General features: G+C 39.1%; 1 pseudogene; it reads right to left on the reverse strand.

The window, feature by feature from the left end:
• Window positions 1-1,010: 1,010 nt before the first annotated feature.
• LOC127413140 (solute carrier family 2, facilitated glucose transporter member 9-like) overlaps window positions 1,011-21,380 on the reverse strand; it is a 30,798-nt pseudogene continuing 10,428 nt past the window's right edge.

Consider the following 21,380-nt stretch of genomic DNA (forward strand, 5'->3'; position numbering starts at 1 on the left):
TCTGTAATTATTCTGCAGTAATATGGAAATTTCTGCAGTAATATGTAATTATTGTGCAGTGGTCTGGAATATTACGCAATAATCTGTAAATATTTTGCTTTTATGTGGAATATTATGCAGTAATCTCTAATTATTCTGCAGTAATTTGGAAAATTATGCAGTAATCTTTAATTATTCTGCAGTGATCTGGAATATTACGCAGTAATCTGTAATTATTGTGCAGCGATTTTTATTATAATTGATGTTTAGTTCTCTTTCCTCTCAATGACAATCATCAGTAATTCCAATTGACATGTTTGGAAATAAACACATAATAATGCAAAGCTATTTAATCATGTCAAGCATGGTCTCTAGAGAAGATAACACCAGACGCTCAAGACACTGCTGCTGTCTTCATTGTTACACGTCTCCTGCCACTGCAGATCAATGATCCGTGCTCAGCTGGCCTGGACCTGTGGATCTGTACTGGTTCAGGCCTGGAGCTCACAGCATCATCTGCAGATCTTCACAGCAGGAACATAATGAAAAACAGACACACCTGCAGGGTGAGTGATGTCAGAGCCTCAGGCATCAGACGTCTGTAGATCAGAAAGTGTCAGCGTTTGTTTGGGTCTCTTGTGAATCACAGCTGATTTGTTTAGATAAAGGGGTAATTCCTCACTGAAATCTGTTCAATAGTGTTATAGACAGAGCTGTGTTCATCTAACAGAGAGGAGGATGATGAGATCTCAAGACCATCATCCAGTTGTTTCAATTGGACTAATGTGGAGCCAGAGTTCTTCCTCACTGGGAGTATTAAGGCAGTATTCTGTGTAAAGCTGCTCTGGAACAATAGCTATTATGAAAAGTGTCATATGAATAAAAATAGAATTGTTTCCATATACTAACACTGTCACAGTTATAGAATCGTTCACTCTTGTGTTGGAATCTCAGTTGGCTCGACTTCAATCGTTTTTCATGGTCATCCTTTCTTGTGCTTTTCAGGTTTCTATCTGTGTGTCAGCATTTTGTCACGGACTAGTAATGAGTCTTTTAATGAAGTCTTCCAGGAGTGTGTCAAATGTTCCATTCAGGATTCTCTGGTAAATGGACATGTAAATGTATAAAAGACTGGCCACATCAGTGTGCTGCATCCGAGACGTGAAATACTGAGAATCATAAAGAGATTTTGATTGAATCTCAAGAAAGTGTGGAGGTCACATTTCATACAAACATCAAAAGATATGAATGAAAAAGATCTATTTTTAGGACCTGATTTTTGGGATTGTAAATTCATTAAAATGACAGAGCAGTCACGATTATGAAATTTGGCTGACGATTTTACGGCTTAATTTTCAGGCATACTTCTAAGATGTTTGTGTGCTTAATACTCATACCTTAAAAAGTCCTTCAACTTGGAATGATATAATAATAAAATATGGATATAGAAAATTAAAGCCTTTAAGGCTTTAAAAACTTGGAAAATATTGCACAGGGGTAGAATGACATGAATATTTCCAAATACTTAGTCAGTGGCATGGTTGGAGTGACACATTCCCCCTCAAATTCTCATTACTATAATCCATTACTTTTGAATTATTTTGTGATTCTTATTACTGTTTTTCTTGTCCTGAGACCCGAGTGTGACGTCTGTGTGCATTTTCCATTTCCCTTTTTGATTTGTAACTAGCACCACCTAATAAACTATTTTCTAGAGCAAATAGTTTTCCTAAAAATTGTTCACAAATTTTAAATAATACCAAGCTATAGTAATTTTTATTTTTATTTATTTATTTTTCATTAAATAGTTTATGATGTGTCCAGGAGTGTTGATTATTCATGTTTTTGAGATGTTACAGACATTACATCAGAAATTATCATAATTAATTCTGATTCAAAGTAATGTCCAGCATCATCCAATCACTGTCAACCATGTTAAAATAAAATGATACATTATAAATTCTGAATCTATGTACTGATTATCATTGTCACATGTCTGTCAAACATGTTGAGTGATCCAAACATCATCTGCAGCCTGAAACTGAACTTTTGATCAGATTTTAGGAGTGAATGCACTTAACTGCATAGAGAGCTATAGGATGCTCCCTTGCTCCCTATTTAGTGAATGACTTAACCTCCAGTGTGCTGTCTGTCTGCACTGGTCTCAGAACAGTTTGAAATGCACCTTATTTTCATCCTAACTCCATATAAAGCCTCTGAAAGACACATTTATCAGCTTTTGGATGAATACATTAATTCTCAATGTGATAATACACAGTAAATATAGGAATGCATTTATTAATGTTAATGAATAGAACCGTATTATACAGTGATAACAAAATAAAATATTACAAAATATATATTAAAATGAAGTGAAATGACCCACAGATGTGTTCATGTTGAAAGTTATTCAAAATAACATGTTTTTTCAAATTTTTAGGGAATAATGTCCCAAAATCCACATGTGGACATCATGTTTATCAGCGTGCTATATTAAATGAAACTAGAGACTCTACTCTTTACAACCAAACAGATTTCCATGAAAAAACTTAAGAGAATTCTTACCAGTTAAATAAATTTTAATGATGCATTGCGTATAGCGAAGTGAAAATACAACGTCAACGCTTGTGGACGCAGGGTTGCACAAGGTTAAATCAGCATAATTTAAAAATAAAACAAGCAGTACCATGATGTATCACAATCAGAATCAGAATCAGCTTTATTGCCAAGTATTCTTACACATACAAAGAATTTGTCTTGTGACAGAAGCTTCCAGCACACAAACAATACAACAACAACAAGACAGAGATAATAAAAAATAGCTGAATAAAAATAAAAAGTGAACAGAAAATATAAGTATATATAGAAATACACAATAAGACAAAAATATATATACATATATATATGTACAAATACAAATCTTTTATATACAGATGAAAGGGAATGTAATGGCAGAAGAGGTAGGAAAATCTGTTCTAGTGGGCGCGTAGCTCTGCAGAAATGATTTTAGGTATGCTGGAGCAGACCCAGTAACTGTTCTGTATGCCAGCATCACAGCCTTGAATTTGATACGTGCATCAACCGGCAGCCAGTGAAGAGAGATGAGGAGTGGTGTAACATGTGCTCTCTTTGGTTGATTGAAGACCAGACGTGCTGCTGCATTCTGGGTAATTTGCAGGGGTCTAATTGCACATGCAGGGAGGCCTGCAAAGAGAGCATTACAGTAGTCCAGTCTAGTTATGACAAGTGACTGGACAAGAAGTTGTGTGGCATGTTCAGAGAGGAAGGGTCTTATCTTCCTGATATTGCAGAGTGTAAATCGACATGATCTTGCGGTCTTTGAGATGTGGTCTGTGAAAGTTAGTCTGTTCTCGATGGTTACCCCTAGATTTCTGAATTACTAAACACAGGACAAAAAAACAAAAACAACAAAAGAATTGGAGAGCTCCATACAGAGGCTGCCATCTGTGGCGCCATCTTGACTATAAGTACAAACACTTTACAAGTGAAACTGTTAACACTAACCCCCTTTTTTTCACATTACACTAATGCTAATTTGGAGAGTTAATGTGTTTAATTATATATATAAAAAAAAAAAGTTTCAGCAAAATATAATTTTTCTTTCTGTTGATTTTGTGGTGAAATTTGAGCTGCCGTTGTTCTTCACAGGTTTAATGAGATTCACCTTGTGGTTGCAAACACATGCTCAAGGTCACACACACAGACTCAGCACAGTTGTAAAGGACACACACACACACACACAGTGAGAGAGATGAAATTCTGGTTCTTTTCAGGTTAATGAACTGCTACTGAACATCAGAGTCAATAACGCTAAACACTCTGAGACTTATCTCTAACACACACACACACACAGGAATGTAAACACACGTGTGAGATGTTTGGAGTGACATTGGACTTCAGATCATAATCTGTCAGTATTGTGTTTAAACTCATTAGTGATTTTTGACTGCAGTATAAACCTGCGCAGCTGTCATGCGCATCACCGTCTGCACTGCTGCTGTTTTTTCTATAGATACTGCAGTGAACGGCCGTCTGCATCCAGAGCTAATGAGACGCCCCCATCTGACACATGCTGACGTGTGTTGTATGCAGAGAAATCTACTACCAACGAGCAGCTCAAATATACACACGAGTGAACATGCCACTGCAGTGTGTGTCTGTGTGAATATCACAACACTACATATGGAGACTGTATGTTTGTGTTCCCCAGGCTGATTAATGTCATGCTGCTCTCTGTCTCCAACACTCCTCCAAACTCTAGTGAACTTCCTTGCTGTCTCCTGTCTACATAGGCAGCATCCTAACTGAAAAGGAGTCTCAGAAGTGACCCTACGTGTGCAGCACCTCTGCATGCTACACAAACAAAACACCTGTTCACACACACACAGTTGATTCCAATAGAGTTTGAAGTTAAATCAGCATTTAGCATGTTGCAGAGCTAATGACGTGATACTCTATTTGAAGCACACACAAATATTAGATAAAACAGTCCATTTTCAATCTAACCCAACATTCATCATAATGGCAAGCTTGATTTAGCCTTGCTGTGAATCATAAAATAGTTTATGGACGTCACATTACAAGGTAATTCACGTTGACTGTACAACACACACACACACACACACACACACATTTAAACCTCAAATAAGCTATTCACATGAGATTAAAGGAGATATGCTGTATGAAGGACATCACACTTCATGTGTTCTGTGTTCATTCAGAGTAAATTGTGATGTTCTAATGTACTTCAACATTCTAAGAGATGTCTCAAGAGATAAATGAGATAAATGTCACATTTAGAATAAGTATAGTTTATTAATCACTCAGTGACCTCTGACGTAATACACCCTGATACAGATGTCAATTTTCAGACATTTACATAATTCTCCAAATAATACGTGCATGTAGGCTACTGTTTAAATATAATTTAAACTAATATTTAGGAAACGCAAGCATTGGCATTTTCCTCTTAAAATATTCTTAGTTCAGTGTATTTTAATACATTTAAGCTAAGTTTAGTATGAATTTGTGAATTGTTTAATTATTGTTAATAATAACTTGTATACAAGATGCATATTTGAGTTTAATAAAACTGGGATATTTTGGACCTTTTTATTTTATTTATTTTTTACGTTGTCAAATCATAACACCCAAGGACCTCCAAATTTCAACAGTTCTTGCTGTCATGTTGTACTTTAACACACTATCAAGTTTTATGCAGAAAATATAATGTTCATTTATAGGGAAACTTTCCAACAATGGTTACATAGAGCCTGCTTTTTTTTTCAATTATATCCGACAAATGGAAAATGCTGCCTTCGGAGGCTGTGTACGAAGGTAGGATAAAAAACTGAGCTTTTTTTAAAACTGTTCTGAGAGCTGTTTCTTAAAGAGTTCCATTCATTCAACAAACGCTGTCGGTTAAGCCGTTTACTAAGGCAGCGAAACAGCCTTCATCTGTGTGTCTGTGTGGTTCTTCTTCTGTGATGCGGACAAGACACGCAGCGTGCAAGCAACAGTGCGCCCTCTAGTGGTGGATGACTGTTTAGACAGCCTTATCGATGTCTGTGGGAAGGGTATAGCTGTAGGCAGAGCTCCAAACAGCCAATAAAGATATAGGGAGCCCCTTACCTAACCCTTTCCCTAACCTTAACCATGAGGGGAAGTGACATGCCCTTTTCGAGTTGGTACAACCCCCTTTTGGAGTAACCACGCCCCTTCTAGAGTAACCCCAGCCTCTTCTGGAGATTCCGCCCCCATTTGGAGGTCTTTGGCCTGCAGCTATACCTACCTGATGTCTGCTGGCATGATTACTGAACACATTTGTTCTGAAATTAATTAATGATTAATCGATCAAATTATTAATGAAAATTAATCATTTATAAATGAATCATTAAATTCCCTACATTACAGATATGCTTATCCACATTTCAGTTGGCGTCTCTCTTTACTTTGGTCTGATTCTTTGTTTTAGCTAATTCATTTTTATAAGAAAACAGGCACATTTCTTTTTATGTTTTTTCTATATAAGGGGAATTATATGGCTTACATGTAAAACTCTTAATACAAAAACATCCTAAATATCATCTTAAATATCTTTATTTCTCTTTATATTGTCTATGTAATGCACTTTTATTACAACCCTAATTCCAAAAAAGTTGGTACAGTATGACAAATGCAAATAAAAAAAATTTTGATTTGTAAATTATATTCACCCTTTGCTATATTAAAAGCACCACAACTACACATTATATGATGTCTTTCCTTGTGAACTTTATAGTTTTTTTATGTACAGTAATTTCAAATCAGATGATTGCAACACGCTCCAAAAAAGTTGACACAGGGGCAATTTAAGACTAATAACAATTTGATGAGTTGAAATAACAAGGTGATGTAAAACAGGAGATGTTAAACAGGTGAGTCAGTCGTGTCATAGTATATAAGGAGCCTCCAAAAACAGCCAAGTCCTTCAAGAGCAAGGATCATTCGAGACTTGTCAATTTACCAACAGATGCTTCAGCAAATAATCCAGCACTTTGAGAACAATGTTCACCAAAGACAAATTGGAAGGATTTTGGGCATTTCACCCTCTACAGTGCACAATATAGTTAAAAGATTCAAGGAATCTGGTCAAATCTTGGTGCGTAAAGGGCAAAAACGAAAACCACTTCTGAATGTGTGTGATCTTTGATCCCTTAGACGTCACTGTCTTAAAAAACATCATTCATCTGTAATGGATATCATGAACATGGGCTTGGGATTACTTTAGTAAACCTTTGTTAGTCAACACCACTCGCTGCTGCATCCACAGATGCAAGTTAAGACTTTACTATATAAAGGAGAAGCCATACATCAACACTGTCCAGAAGCGCTGCCGACTTCTCTGGGCTCGGTCTCATCTGAGATGGAAAGTAGAACAGTGGAACTGTGTTTTTTGGTCCGATGAGTCCACATTTCATATAGTTTTTGAAAAACACAGCCATCGTGTTCTCTGGACCAAAGAGGAAAAGGACCATCCAAGCTGTTATCAGCGTCAGGTCCAAAAGCCAGTGTCTGTATGGGCCAGGGGTGTTTCAGTGCCCATGGCATGGGTAACTCACACATCTGTGAGGGCACCATTAATACAGACAGATATGTACACTTTTTGGAGCAGCATATACTGCCATCCAGCACCATCTTTTCCAAGGACATCCCTGAATCTTCAGCAGGACAACTTCAAACCACATACTGGCCAAATAAGCGGAGAGTGCAGGTGCTAGATTGGCATGCCTGCAGTCCTGACCATCTCCAATTGAGAATGTGTTGCAATCATCTGATTTGAATTTACTGTATATTTTTTTTTTTAAAAACAATGAAATTCACAAGGTAAAACATCATATAATGTTTAGTTGTAGTGCTTTCAATATAGTAAAAGGTGAATACAATTTACAAATCACTCCTTTTTGTTTTTATTAGCATTTTTCATACTGTCACAACATTTTTGGAATTGGGGTTGTATAATTGCGTATGAAACATGCTATATAAATAAACTTGTCTTGCCGAGTTACATGTTAATTCTCTGTTTGTTCTCTCTCTGATTTTTATCAATCATGAGGTCTTAACAGTATTTAGTTAGGGGCCAAGTCCCGAAGGGGCTAGCCCCTATTGTATCCAATAGTATTATTATTATTTTTATGGCTGGGAGTCTATGGCAGCCCTATGAACCCAACATAGGAAAATGATGAAATATCACACTGATATGGGTGGCCATGAATAGCCCCTACACCAAATTTGGGGTCTCTAGGTCATACTCTGTAGCGCCACCACCAGTTCTGGGTTTCAGTTCAAAGGACTGGGTGAACACTGGTTTGATACCCGCTTCAGCTGGTATAAACATTATGACTCTGTTGTGCTGGAGCTCTTTGCATTGTGTTTAGGGAATGGCTTTAGGGCTTGGCCCCGATCATTGCTGCTTGCAGCTATATTTGTATTTATTGTTGTACTTATTAGCTGTATCTACTTTTGTCAGCAGTATATAATGTTTTACTGTGCAGTATTTGACACACACACACACGCACACACACACACGTGTATATTTATGGTTTATGAGGACTCTCCATAGACAAAATTGTTTTTACTGTACAAACTATATATTCTATCCCCTAATCCTAACCATTACAGAAACCTTGGCATTTTTACATAAAAAACAAAGCATTGTTTAGTATGTTTTTTAAGCCATTTGAATTATTAGGACACTTGAGGTGTCCTCATAAACCACGTTTACAATATAATACCCTCGTAATAACCAGTGAGTTACCTAAAAAAAGTCCTCGTAAACCATATATACCAAAACACACAGACACACACAACTGTAGACTCACCTGTCCAAATATCTCAGACAATCCGAGCACCTGACCAATGAAAACACCCAGACGGATGAAGATGGCGTGAAACTGACCGATAGAACCACAAACCTGTTGAGGAGAAGTCTCACTGAGATACATCAGCAACACGCTCAGAGAGACACCTGAGAGACAGACAGACAGAGAGCTTTTGAGTCAAGCTGTGTTTAATAATCTCTTTTTATTTCGCTAGACTCTGCAGGTGTTAATAAGTGTGAGGTATCACATGACACGTGAGAGTTTGTCTCTGATATTTCCACAAACATTCTGCTTATTTCATGTCACCCGTGGCAACAGAGAATAAATCATTATATAATTAAAAACAACAGGACAGCTCTAGAAGTGTGTGACAACACTGTGCAAAATTCAGAATTTAAGAAATTAGTGTGGGGGTCTGGGTATCTCAGCGAGTATCGACACTGACTATCACCCCTGGAGTCACAAGTTTGAATCCAGGGCGTGCTGAGTGACTCCAGCCAGGTCTCCTAAGCAACCAAATTGGCCCGGTTGCTAGGGAGGGTAGAGTCACATGGGGTAACCTCCTCATGGTTGTGATTAGTGGTTCTCGCTCTCGGTGGGGCGTGTGGTGAGTTGTGCATGGATGCCGCGGAGAATAGCGTGAAGCCTCCACATGCATTATGTCTCCACGGTAACGCGCTCAACAAGTCACGTGATAAGACGCACAGAGTGACGGTCTCAGACACAGAGGCAACTGAGATTCGTCTTCCGCCACCACGAGGACTTAGAGCGCATTGGGAATTGGGCATTCCAAATTGGGGAGAAAAGGTGTGAAAAAGAAGAAGAAAAAAGAGAAATGAGTGTGAATTGAAATTGAAGTGGAGTTTGATTTGGAATGACAGGAAGAGGAATTTACTACAATCCATAACACATAAACACATCATAATTTTGATTTATATTCCCATTCATTCACATTGTATGTAGACTATAAGTCCATCAGCTGTTTATAGACAATTATTTATATTGGCTGACTGTTTGATATACTTTCAATTGGAACTGTGCGTGGCAGAGTGCGAGCCAATCAGAACTCACCTGAATCCATGCCGATGATGAATCGACCAATAATGAGCATCTCAAAGGATCCGGCTGTCTCTCCAAGAGCCAATAAGAGTGCAGTGATCAGAGCGATAGCATTATTGGCCAGAAGAGTTCCTTTCCTACAGACAGAGAGATGATGTTAATATATCAATCCACTGTGTGTGTGTTTGTGAGCAGTTTTGGTGGTAACGCGAAAAAAGTAACGCATGTTACGTAATCAGATTACTTTTTCGAGTAACGAGTAAAGTAACGCAAAATTTTTTTATTTTAGGCCATAACATCGGAGTTACTTTTTAAACAAGTAACGCTTTGCTTTTGTACACCTTTCACCATATTGCAAGAAATCAGGATTAAAGTGTGCAAACTTCGGGGAGGAGACGTAGTGCATTATGGGCATTGTATTTCTATAGAGTGTGAGGCCAGAGACTATTTAGCAGAGAGAGATGAGTCACTTCTGTTTAAATGAATGGGAGAAACTGGAACGCCCAAACAAGAAGCTCTAGCACCCAACAGTCAATGGATGTAGAAAGGAAGTCCCGCCTTCCAGGTAAAAGAGCCAATCACCTTTTAGATACAGACATCACCTGTCAATCAACTCGTTAACTTGCATGCACATTTCGCATTTTAACGTAATATAAGGTCAACATTCGGTTGAGTGAAGCATGATTGATTCATGTGTTAATACACACTGCATTAAAAATCAGTAAACATGTTTAGGCAGAGGGATTATAAGACTAGTCTTCCACTGGCCACGACATGATACACAGGGTGAAATACTCGCTCAATTCACTGACTAATGCAGCCGAACTGCTCCATGTCACAGCTCCCTGTAACTGGGGGAATGGGATGAGAAAAGCTGACTCTGGATCAGCGGCTCCGAGCAATGTTCTACATCGATTGTGAACGCAGAGAAAATGTCTTAGTTTCTAAAAAGACTCTATATTTTTGTTTTATAATAAACAAGTAGTTTGATTCATGAAACAGACCGTTTTATGACATTTTGGTAGCATTAAAAACGATTCCATTCAAGTTGTATCAACATGAGCCTTTGAAGTTGTGACGTCTGTCACCGTGGATCAACTCAAAAAAGCTGCACTGAGATGACTTCAGTGAAAAATATTCATTTATTCATCAGGCATTCCCCACTGAATTTTATCCTGACTTCTGAAGAACATCTAAAGTTGACTCTGGCATTGTCGATGGGCACCGCACATGATGGCAGATATGATGCAGGTTCAAGTGTTGGACTTTGCTGCTTTAATTAAGACAGTGATTATTCTTCATTATTCATATTGGCTGCCATGTTGATGGAAAAACAAATCATGCATATTCATGGTATTGATTCTTTATTATAAATATGACGTGAAGACCTACTTTCTAAATATCTGTTTGTTTACTATGTTGTTTTGACATGAGCGTTGTACAGTAGCTAGCATGACCTGTAATGTCTCTTGTATGAATGCATAGCAGAAGAGAAGGTGGCTGTAAGAAAAAACGGTAACGCAAAAGTAACTCAAAATGTCACGGTCATGTCACTCTGTCAGGTTGGGTTTTTGCCTGACAGGACCGTGACATCATCATTCCCTGTCCGTCTTGTGTTTCGTGTATGTTCTTTGTGTGAGCGCTCAGGTCTGGTTGTGAGTTACCACCGTGCGCTCTTTGGTCAGTCTTGTTCGTGTCCAGAGCATGGTGTCTGGATCCTGACTTCCTGTCTGGTTTGGTTTCGGTCTGTGTCGGGATCTGGACACATGCTCCATGTTCTGTTTGTTTGTTCTTTCTCTCCCTCATATGTCTCTCACACTGCCGGCGTGCGTGGTCAGTGTTTCCATGGGAATGCTGATCATGCCGCTAATTAAAGTACTGGCAGCACCTGACTCCCGGCTGATTCCCTGTCCATTTAAAGCCTTTGTTGTGTCATTGTCGTTGCTGGATTGTTGAATGTAGTTTAGTGAATGAATGTAGTCTTTAGTGATTTTTGTGTGTTATCATTATAGAAACCTGTTTGGTGTGAAGTAACTTACTTCACTCTCTCTTCCTAGCTGGTCCTGTCTCGTGTATCTGTTTGGTCGCACTCCTCTGTCGGGAGTGTGTTTGCCTTCCTGATTGCTGCGTGTCAGCTACGCTTCAGCGGAGGTTTCCTCGCGGCTCTGCTTCTTGCCGTCACAACGCGTGTGATCACCTGCAGGAGCGCTCATAGGAGGATTCCTCATAAATCTGCTTAAGTTATTATTTTGAACTGTAAATAAATACTTTGAACTGTTCCTCTGCTCTTGGGTCTCTTCGTCTCGCTCTCTGACACAAAATGAATATAACGCTTTACTTTCCATAAAAATAACTTTTTAATTAAGTTACTTTTTTAAGGAATAACGCAATATTATTATGAGTTACTTTTAAAAGTAACATTACCCAACACTGTTTGTGAGAGATGTGCTCAGATCAGATAAACTCTTCGCAAACATCTGTGAATAAAGTCACGAGTCTCTGAGGTTTGACTCTCTTGTATGAATCTGTGTATGTCATATGTAGAATTGAAAATGCATAATTAAAGCAGAAACAGCGAGAAGGTTAAGGAATGGACACATTTATCTCTTTACATCGCCTCTGATGTCTGTAGATTTGTTACACTTCATCAATTCATCACATTAAATCAGACAAAGGAACACAAACAGCGTCCTTTAGTCCATTGATATTATTATCTTCTGTCAGATGAGAAAAGGCCCTGATTTGGTCAAGACATTCTTTCTGTTTAAAATCTCAAGACCGCAGAGAGAGAAGATGAGACTTTTTTGAGTGAAATGTTACAATTGAAATATTCACAGCTTAAATATACAACTATATGAAATTGCATTCACAAAAACAGCAAGCATTGTTGATGCAATGTGTTTATGCATGTAGACATTATGAACAAAACTGAACAAGTGCTTTGAAATTTGCAGACAAATCAGAAGTGTTCCGTTTTGATCATTTATAAAAAAAAAATTGCACTGTACATATTATTGCAATCAGTAAAAACATCAGACTCACAGACAAAATACAGCGAGTAATAGCTAATATATGTCTTTGACAATTATGTTGGTGTTGCTTATATGCAGCGTTTTCACTTATAACTTTACGAAAAATAAACGGAACATAAAATATCACATATCATTACTTAGATATCATTAGATAATCCACATGAAGCACAATGTTACATATGGCCACCAGGAGATGGCACCAAATACATGACACAGACTCAATGATGACTCAAATGACACAGAATGAAACTCATTCTGTGAAATCTCATTACTAAAATCATGTCTGCATGCTATACAAACCTTTAGTCATTGTTGTGTTTGCATGTGTAATTAGTTCTTATGTACAATTATTATGTTTTATTTGTTTGGAGATGCTTTTAGACACTATAATAAATTATTTTTGTAATGCTATAACTTTTGATTGCTTTGTCGTATCAACAAAATATTTCTCTCAGTTACAGTTGACATGATTGGAAACAAAACAAAAGCAGTTTTTCAGAGTCAACTTATTTACATCCAGAGATATATCATGTCAAATCAGAAAAATAAGAAAAATGTAAATTTTTTGTGATTTTCCAGCAGTCTCTCAGGCTGAGAGTCTCAGAATGCATCATAATCTACATCATAAAATAATTGAAAAGTTTTCTTTACAGTGATACCAAACACTTGACCCTTCTTGTTTTGTTTTTTGTTTGTTTTTTGTCGAATTATAAGTCTTTAATTTTGGGTGTGCCGCTGAAACAGGAAATCTTTAAAAACATCTTAAGAGCTTAAAGGGTTAAATATTTGATTTCACTAATACCATGATTAACCTAAATTTTCCACTATTTTCCACTTTTTAAAAGCATTGACCATTGAACATTAGTCTCTGTCATTTTGACAGTTAAAATACAAGAAAGAACACCACTATAGCACATCAATTTTAATTTGAACCATCTATACTGTTTGTCTGCACACTTATGCGTCACTAACCTGACAAACTTTGTCAAATCCATTGACTAGTTTCCACTCAAAAGCATTATTTGTATCAGTCTAGTACCTCATAAACACAGCTTTGTTTTTAGGTGGACTACTGGAGGTTGTGTAGCAGCAACCAATCAGATCGCAGTGGTGATTTTAGTGGCTCTTGTGTTTGTGTGTCTGAGACTGAATACACGTCTGATCGTCTCTGACGGGGTCTGACCGCGCATCAATGCTAATGTCACAGGTGTCTCCATGGCAACAGTGCTCTGCCATCCTGATTGTCCAAACTTTAATAAAACATGAAGGCTTTACTTTTCCTTCAAGCATTTTCCTCACAGCCCATACAGAGATAAAGGGACACCTCAGTGCTGTCATGGTTTACTCACTTATTTTCACTTTTGAGTAAACTATTACTTGCATTCCTATGCTCATCCTCTGTAATGGGAAATGTGTGTGTGATGTATCAGTGATTGGCAGTTTATCTGTGTCTTCAGCATGTTTGAGTGATAATCTGTTGGTGTATTTGTGATCTACATACGTGTCCATCAGCTGTCAGCAGATCTTCACAGCTCCACACAGTTAATCTGATGAGCTGCAGTTCAGCTGCGCTGTTAACGCAACAACATCCATCATTCCTCACAGCCGGGATTTAAACACAGACTAAAACATTCCCATGGGATTTTACTGAGTACATACTGAGTGAACGCATCATACAGTGATGCTATTCTGGACACGCTGTTCTACTTCATCTCAAAACCACCATACTGGGGCCGTCATGTGTGTGAATGTGTTCAGATCAGGATGTGACACAAACATCAGGAGAAGCATTTATCAGGTTTCTGGGTAGAGAAGCATTATTTATGCAGTGTTAGGGTTGTTTTGGATTATTTACAAAATAATTCAAAGAAAACAACAGTAAAACAGTATAAATCGTTTGTCTGAAACTGATAAATGCAGTATATGGAGATCAAGTTCAAGTTCAATATTTGCATCACATGCTGTTGTGATGTTGAGATCCCACAATCCTACATGTGTATATCACAGCTGATGGACGGCAGTGTTGAGGAGTAACTAACTAAAAGTAGAGACACTACTAACTTGACATGTTTCAGTAGTGTGACAGTAGTTCAGCTATTTTCACAATAGTGTCTCTTTTCAACGAGCTATAGAGTCACAAAACACTTCATTTGTCACGTTATATTGTGAACGCACTAATGAAGTCGAGGGAGAAATCAAACACACTCACATAAACCGTCCTCCCATTTAGCGCTCCCTAGAAATACAAATCATTTAAGTGAATCGATTCTTTTAAACAGTTCATACAGTACTGTGCAAAAGTTTTAGGCAAACATAAAAAAGTCCAGTAAACATAAAAAAGCTAAATCAATATTTACTGTGACCACCTTTGCCTTTAAAACAGCCCCAATTCTCTGAGATACACCTGGACACAGTTTTTCTTGGTTGTTGGCAGATAGGATGTTCAAGCTTCTTGGAGAATTCACCACAGTTCTTCTATCTATTTAGTCTCAATTGCTTCTGTCTCTTTATGTAATCTTAGACTGACTCGATGTTCAGTGGGGGGTCTGTGGGGGCCATGACATCTGTTGCAGGGCTCCCTGTTCTTCTATCTATTTATTCTCAATTGCTTCTGTCTCTTTATGTAATCTCAGACTGACTCGATGTTCAGTGGGGGGGTCTGTGGGGGCCATGACATCTGTTGCAGGGCTCCCTGTTCTTCTATCTATTTATTCTCAATTGCTTCTGTCTCTTTATGTAATCTCAGACTGACCCGATGTTCAGTGGGGGGCTCTGTGGGGGCCATGACATCTGTTGCAGGGCTCCCTGTTCTTCTATATATTTAGTCTCAATTGCTTCTGTCTCTTTATGTAATCTCAGACTGACACGATGTTCAGTGGGGGGCTCTGTGGGGGCCATGACATCTGTTGCAGGGCTCCCTGTTCTTCTATTCTAATCTTTTCTATTTGCAAAAGTAATGTTTGGGAGTTTAACATTTATATTTCCTATTGACACACCAAAGTTGACGATATAAATAACCATCTTAAGATAAATGCTTTTGTGAAACATCTTATGTGCCTAAAACATTTTTAGTGAGTCGGTCCTTTTGTATGGCTTTTTGAAGGGTCGATTCATTTGGGAACAATTTATTTCAGCGAGTCAGTTCTTTCGGATGTTCCTTGAAGGGTCAAGTCATTTGGCAACTATTCATTTTTAGTGAGTCAGTTCTTTCGGATGTTCTTTGAAGGGTCTGAAGGGTCGATTCATTTGGCAACAATTCATTTTTAGTGAGTCGGTTCTTTTGTATGGCTTTTTGAAGGGTCTGAAGGGTCGATTCATTTGGGAACGATTAATTTGAGTGAGTCGGTCCTTTTGCACGGCTTTTTGAAAGGTCTGAAGGGTCGATTCATTTGGAAATGATTCATTTCAGTGAGTCGGTTCTTTCAGACGTTCTTTGAAGGGGCGATTCATTTGGTAACGATTCATTTTTAGTGAGTCGGTTCTTTTGTATGGCTTTTTGAAGGGTCTGAAAGGTAGATTCATTTGGGAATGATTAATTTTTAGTGAGTCGGTCTTTTTGCACGGCTTTTTGAAGGGTCTGAAGGGTTGATTCATTTAGGAACGATTCATTTCAGTGAGTCGGTTCTTTTGGACGTTCTATGAAGGGTCGATTCATTTGGCAACAATTAATTTTAGTGAGTCGGTTCTTTTGTATGGCTTTTTGAAGGGTCTGAAGGGTTGATTCATTTGGGAATGATTCATTTCAGTGAGTCGGTTCTTTCAGATGTTCTTTGAAGGGTAGATTCATTTGGGAATGATTAATTTGAGTGAGTCGGTTCTTTTGCGGGGCTTTTTGAAGGGTCTGAAGGGTCGATTCATTTGGGAATGATTCATTTCAGTGAGTCGGTTCTTTCAGATGTTCTTTGAAGGGTTGATTCATTTGGCAACAATTCATTTTTAGTGAGTCGGTTCTTTTGTATGGCTTTTTGAAGGGTCTGAAAGGTAGATTCATTTGGCAACGATTCATTTTTAGTGAGTTCTTTCGGATGTTCTTTGAAGGGTCTGAATGGTTGATTCATTTGGGAATGATTCATTTCAGTGAGTCGGTTCTTTCGGACATTCTTTGAAGGGTTGATTCATTTGGCAACGATTCATTTTTAGTGAGTCGGTTCTTTCGGATGGTTTTTGAAGGGTCTGAAGGGTTGATTCATTTGGGAATGATTCATTTCAGTGAGTCGATTCTTTTGGATGTTTTTTGAAGGGTTTATTTTGAGTTGGGGTACTCCAGTTTGAGTCTGAGTCACGAGTCCAATTTTAAAGGACTTGGAGTTGTCACGGACTCGGATGCATTTTTACTTGGACTTGACTTGGACTCGAGCCTTTCTGAGTTTTTTCCAAGTCTGGCCAAGTCCATGGCATTTGTGATGCAATGAAAAACAAACAAACAAACAAACAAACAAACAAACAAAATAACATAACAAAGGGTGACCATACATCCTCTTTTCCCCAGACATATCCTCTTTTTCAGACCTGAAAAAAAGCATCCGGCCGGGATTTCAAAATTGTCTCTAAATGTGCAGGATTTGGCTTTATCTTCATATTGATGTGCTCTCTACAGTAAGTACTATTATGTGTACTTGATACTGTCCATCAGTTTTCAGATGTATATGTCCTTACATGTGATTATTCTGGCTGAGAGCAGCAGCACACTCTTTCAAAGTACTTTCACTGAGGAAAGAGATTGCCATTCACCAGACGCACTCTGCCGCTCTCATCCAGAAATATCAATAATGTAAGTACACTTTAAAAAGTACATTCCCCAACTCTGCAAATTATTAAATAGAACACGTTTTATCAGACTCATGCTTACTACGCAAAGTCATTTCTAACTGAAAATGTTGACTATATCGAGACAAAATCAAATTTACTACATATCAGGGACATTTAAACTAATATGGCGGATAAAATAGACCATGATGGAAATTTTACAACTCAGTCTGTCACATATTTGTAGCGTGAGCTATGGAAGCGTAAGCAACAAATAATTGAAATGTCAACAGAACACAAGAAGAAGTGTGTTGAAGGACAGTTGTGTCTTCATACACCTAAAGCAAATACTTTCATTCTAAAACCACTTTGAAATTTGTTCAGCAGGATACTAATCGTTTGTTTTTTGCATTTATATTGACAAATTGATATTTGTGAAGGTTAAAATAAGCTTAAAGTATTGATGTTGAGTTTACGGTTACAATTTTAATTCAGATTCTTGAACAGATACATTAAGACTCGAATGGACACGGTCTTGAGTCCGACTCGGCCTCTTTTGGACTCGGACTCGATTGTTTAAAGACTCGAACTTGACTCGGACTCGACTAAGGTGGACTCAAACCCAACACTATATAAATTCATTTGGGAATGAATAATTTCAGTGAGTCAGTTCTTTCGGATGTTTTTTGAAAGGTCTGAAGGGTTGATTGATTTGGGAACGATGAATGTCAGTCGTACCTGTTTTTTAGGAAATGTAGACCAAATAAAAAGTGCATAAACATTTAAAAAAATTGCTTGATTTTAGATCGACAGCAAAATCACTGCAATATTGTCGTGAATATTTGTTTTTTTCCCTCTAGGTTTTTCTGTTTCAGAGTTAAACTGTCAGTCGTACCTGAATCCACACGGACTCGTGAAATCATTTGAGACGCGTTTCTAAATGTCTCCAAGAATGTCAACTGAAACACACCTCAGAGTCACCACAAACCCAAAACAGCTCTGAGCTCCAGTGAGACTCATTTACAACCTCATTACTGGAGACAGAGAGACACTGCAGATATAATGCTGTAAAGAATGAGTGTGAAAAGGCAGCAGGCAGATTTATACAGCGAGTGAAGATGGTTTGTAGATTGTCACTGAACTCTGATGAGAAATTTCCACTGGGAAATAAATCATCTCCGTCTCAACACCTCCATCCACTGTGGTAAAACCACTTACTGATAAACGTCCTTGAGAAAGTGAGTGTTTGTGACTCTTCCTCCTAATGCAGCATGTGATCAGCTTTCTGATGAGATCTGTGTGTGTGTCTATATGTATGTGTGTGTGTCTATTCGTGTCTATGCGAGTGTGTCTATGTGTGTCTGTGTGCGAGTGTGTCTGTGTGTGTCTGTGTGCGAGTGTGTCTATGTGTGTCTGTGTGCGAGTGTGTCTGTGTGTGTCTGTGTGTGTCTGTGTGTGAGAGTGTCTATGTGTGTGTGTGTCTGTGTGTGTCTATTCGAACAGCGCTGCCGAATTTTCGTCTAGCGAATCTCCGCTCTCTTCCTAACAAAACGGACAAACTACATCTCCTCACCCGCACAAACTAGGACTTTTCAAACTCTGCTGCCTTGTGCTTCACAGAAACCTGGCTGAGTGAAGCCATTCCGGACAGCACGTTACATCTGCTGGGCTTCGCAGAATTAACGGGGAAAACGAGAGGCGGTGGAACATGCTTTGACATCAATGAATGTTGGTGTACAGATGTAACAACGTTAAAGAAGATGTGCTGTCCTAATTTAGAGGCGCTCTTCGTCAACTGTAAGCCTTTCTACTGGCCGCAGGAGTTTTCCTCGTTTATCGTGCCACATGCATGCGTGAATGCAGCGCTCAACAGCTGGCTGATCACATCACAGACATGGAACAACAACATCCAGACTCACTTATTATTATTCTGGGAGATTTTAATAAAGCTAACCTCACCTGTGAACTGCCAAAATACAAACAGCACATCACATGCCCCACCAGAGACAGGAATACACTGGATCATTGCTACACCACATTAAAGGATGCATATTGCTCTGTCCCTAGAGCAGGTTTGGGACTCTCTGATCACTGTCTGGTTCATCTTCTTCCAACCTACAGACAGAAATTAAAATCTGCTAAGCCTGTATTAAGGACTGTAAAGAGATGGACCAATGAAGCAGAGCTGGAACTACAAGCCTGCTTCAATTGTACAGACTGGAGTGTTTTTGAGGCTGCAGACACCAATCTGGACGAGCTCACAGATACTGTGACATCATATATCAGTTTCTGTGAGGATATGTGCATTCCTACTAGGACTTATTTAACATTTAACAACGACAAACCATGGTTTACAGCAGAGCTCAGGCAGCTTCGTCAGGCCAAAGAGGATGCTTACAGAGTTGGGGATAAAGTCTTGTACAATCAGGCCTGGAACACACTGAATAAGGGAATCAGAGTGGCTAAAAGAAGATACTCTGAGAAGCTGAAAAACAAGTTTTCAGCTAACGACCCTGCATCAGTGTGGAGAGGCCTGAAAGGTATTACTAATTTCAAGACACCATCCCCCAACACTGTAGAGAATCAACTGGCTGACGACCTGAATATGTTTTACTGTAGATTTGAAAAGTCCCAATCTCACACCCCACACCTGCTCTGACCTTCACTTAAGATCTGTGAAGAGGATGTGTGCCATTTCTTCCGGAAACAGAAGACAAGAAAAGCACAGGGCCCAGACAGTGTTTCACCCACTTGTCAAAAATCCTGTGCTGACCATCTGGCCCCCATCTTCACACAGATCTTCAATAGATCACTGGAGCAGTGTGAAGTTCCCTGCTGCTTCAAATGCTCCACCATCAGTCCGGTCCCAAAGAAACCCAAATCACAGGACTTAATGACTACAGACCTGTCGTCCTGATGTCTGTGGTCATGAAATCATTTGAGAGACTGCTGTTGGCCTGAAGGACATCACTGGACCCTTTCTAGATCCCCTTCAATTTGCTTATCGAGCAAACCGGTCTGTGGATGATGCAGTCAACATGGGATTGCATCATATCCTGCAGCAACATCTGGACAGACCAGCGACATATGCAAGGATCCTTTTTGTGGACTTCAGTTCGGTTTTCAACACCATCATCCCAGCTATACTCCAGTATAAATTACACCAACTCTGTTCCCATGTCTATCTGTCAGTGGATTACCAGCTTTCTGATGGACAGGCAGCAGCTTGTGAGACAGGGGAAATTCACTTCCAGCACCTGTACAATCAGCACTGGTGCCCCCCAGGGATGTGTGCTCTCCCCACTACTCTTCTCCCTCTACACCAATGACTGCATCGCCAAGGACCCCTCTGTCAAGCTCCTGAAGTTTGCAGATGACACCACTGTCATCGGCCTCATCCGAGATGACGATGAGTCTGCATACAGAAGGGAGGTTAAACAGCTGGCTGTCTGGTGCAGTCAAAACAAACTTGAGCTGAACACGCTCAAAACGGTGGAGATGATTGTGGACTTTAGGAGGAACACCCCAATACTGAACCCCCTCACTGTTCTAAACAGCACTGTGGCAGCAGTGGAGTCATTCAGGTTCCTGGGCACTACCATCTCACAGGACCTGAAGTGGGAGACCCACATTGACTCCATTGTGAAAAAGGCCCAGCAGTGGTTGTACTTCCAGTTCTACTCAGCGGTCATTGAGTCTGTCCTCTGCACTTCAATAACTGTCTGGTTTGGTTCAGCTACGAAGTCAGACATCAGAAGACTACAAAGGACAGTTTGGACTGCTGAGAGGATTATTGGTTGCCCCCTGCCACCCCTTCAAGAACTATACACTTCCAGAGTGAGGAAAAAGGCTGGAAAAATCACTCTGGACCCCACTCACCCTGCCCACTACCTTTTTGAACTGTTGCCTTCTGGCCGACGCTTCAGAGCTCTGAGCACCAGAACCGTCAGGCACAGGAACAGTTTTTTCCCTCAGGCTATCCATCTCATGAACAGGTAAAACTGTCCCTTTGAGCAATAACTATGTGCAATACACAGCTTAGTTCCTAAGCACCTCTTCTGCCAATACATTCCCTTGCATCTGTATATAACAGATTTGTATTTGTACATACGTACGTATATATATATATACAAGTTTTGAAACACTTACTCATTCTTTATTATATATATATTTTTTTTTTCTT

Source organism: Myxocyprinus asiaticus, chromosome 22, assembly GCF_019703515.2.
Source record: "Myxocyprinus asiaticus isolate MX2 ecotype Aquarium Trade chromosome 22, UBuf_Myxa_2, whole genome shotgun sequence".
Lineage (NCBI taxonomy): Eukaryota > Metazoa > Chordata > Actinopteri > Cypriniformes > Catostomidae > Myxocyprinus > Myxocyprinus asiaticus.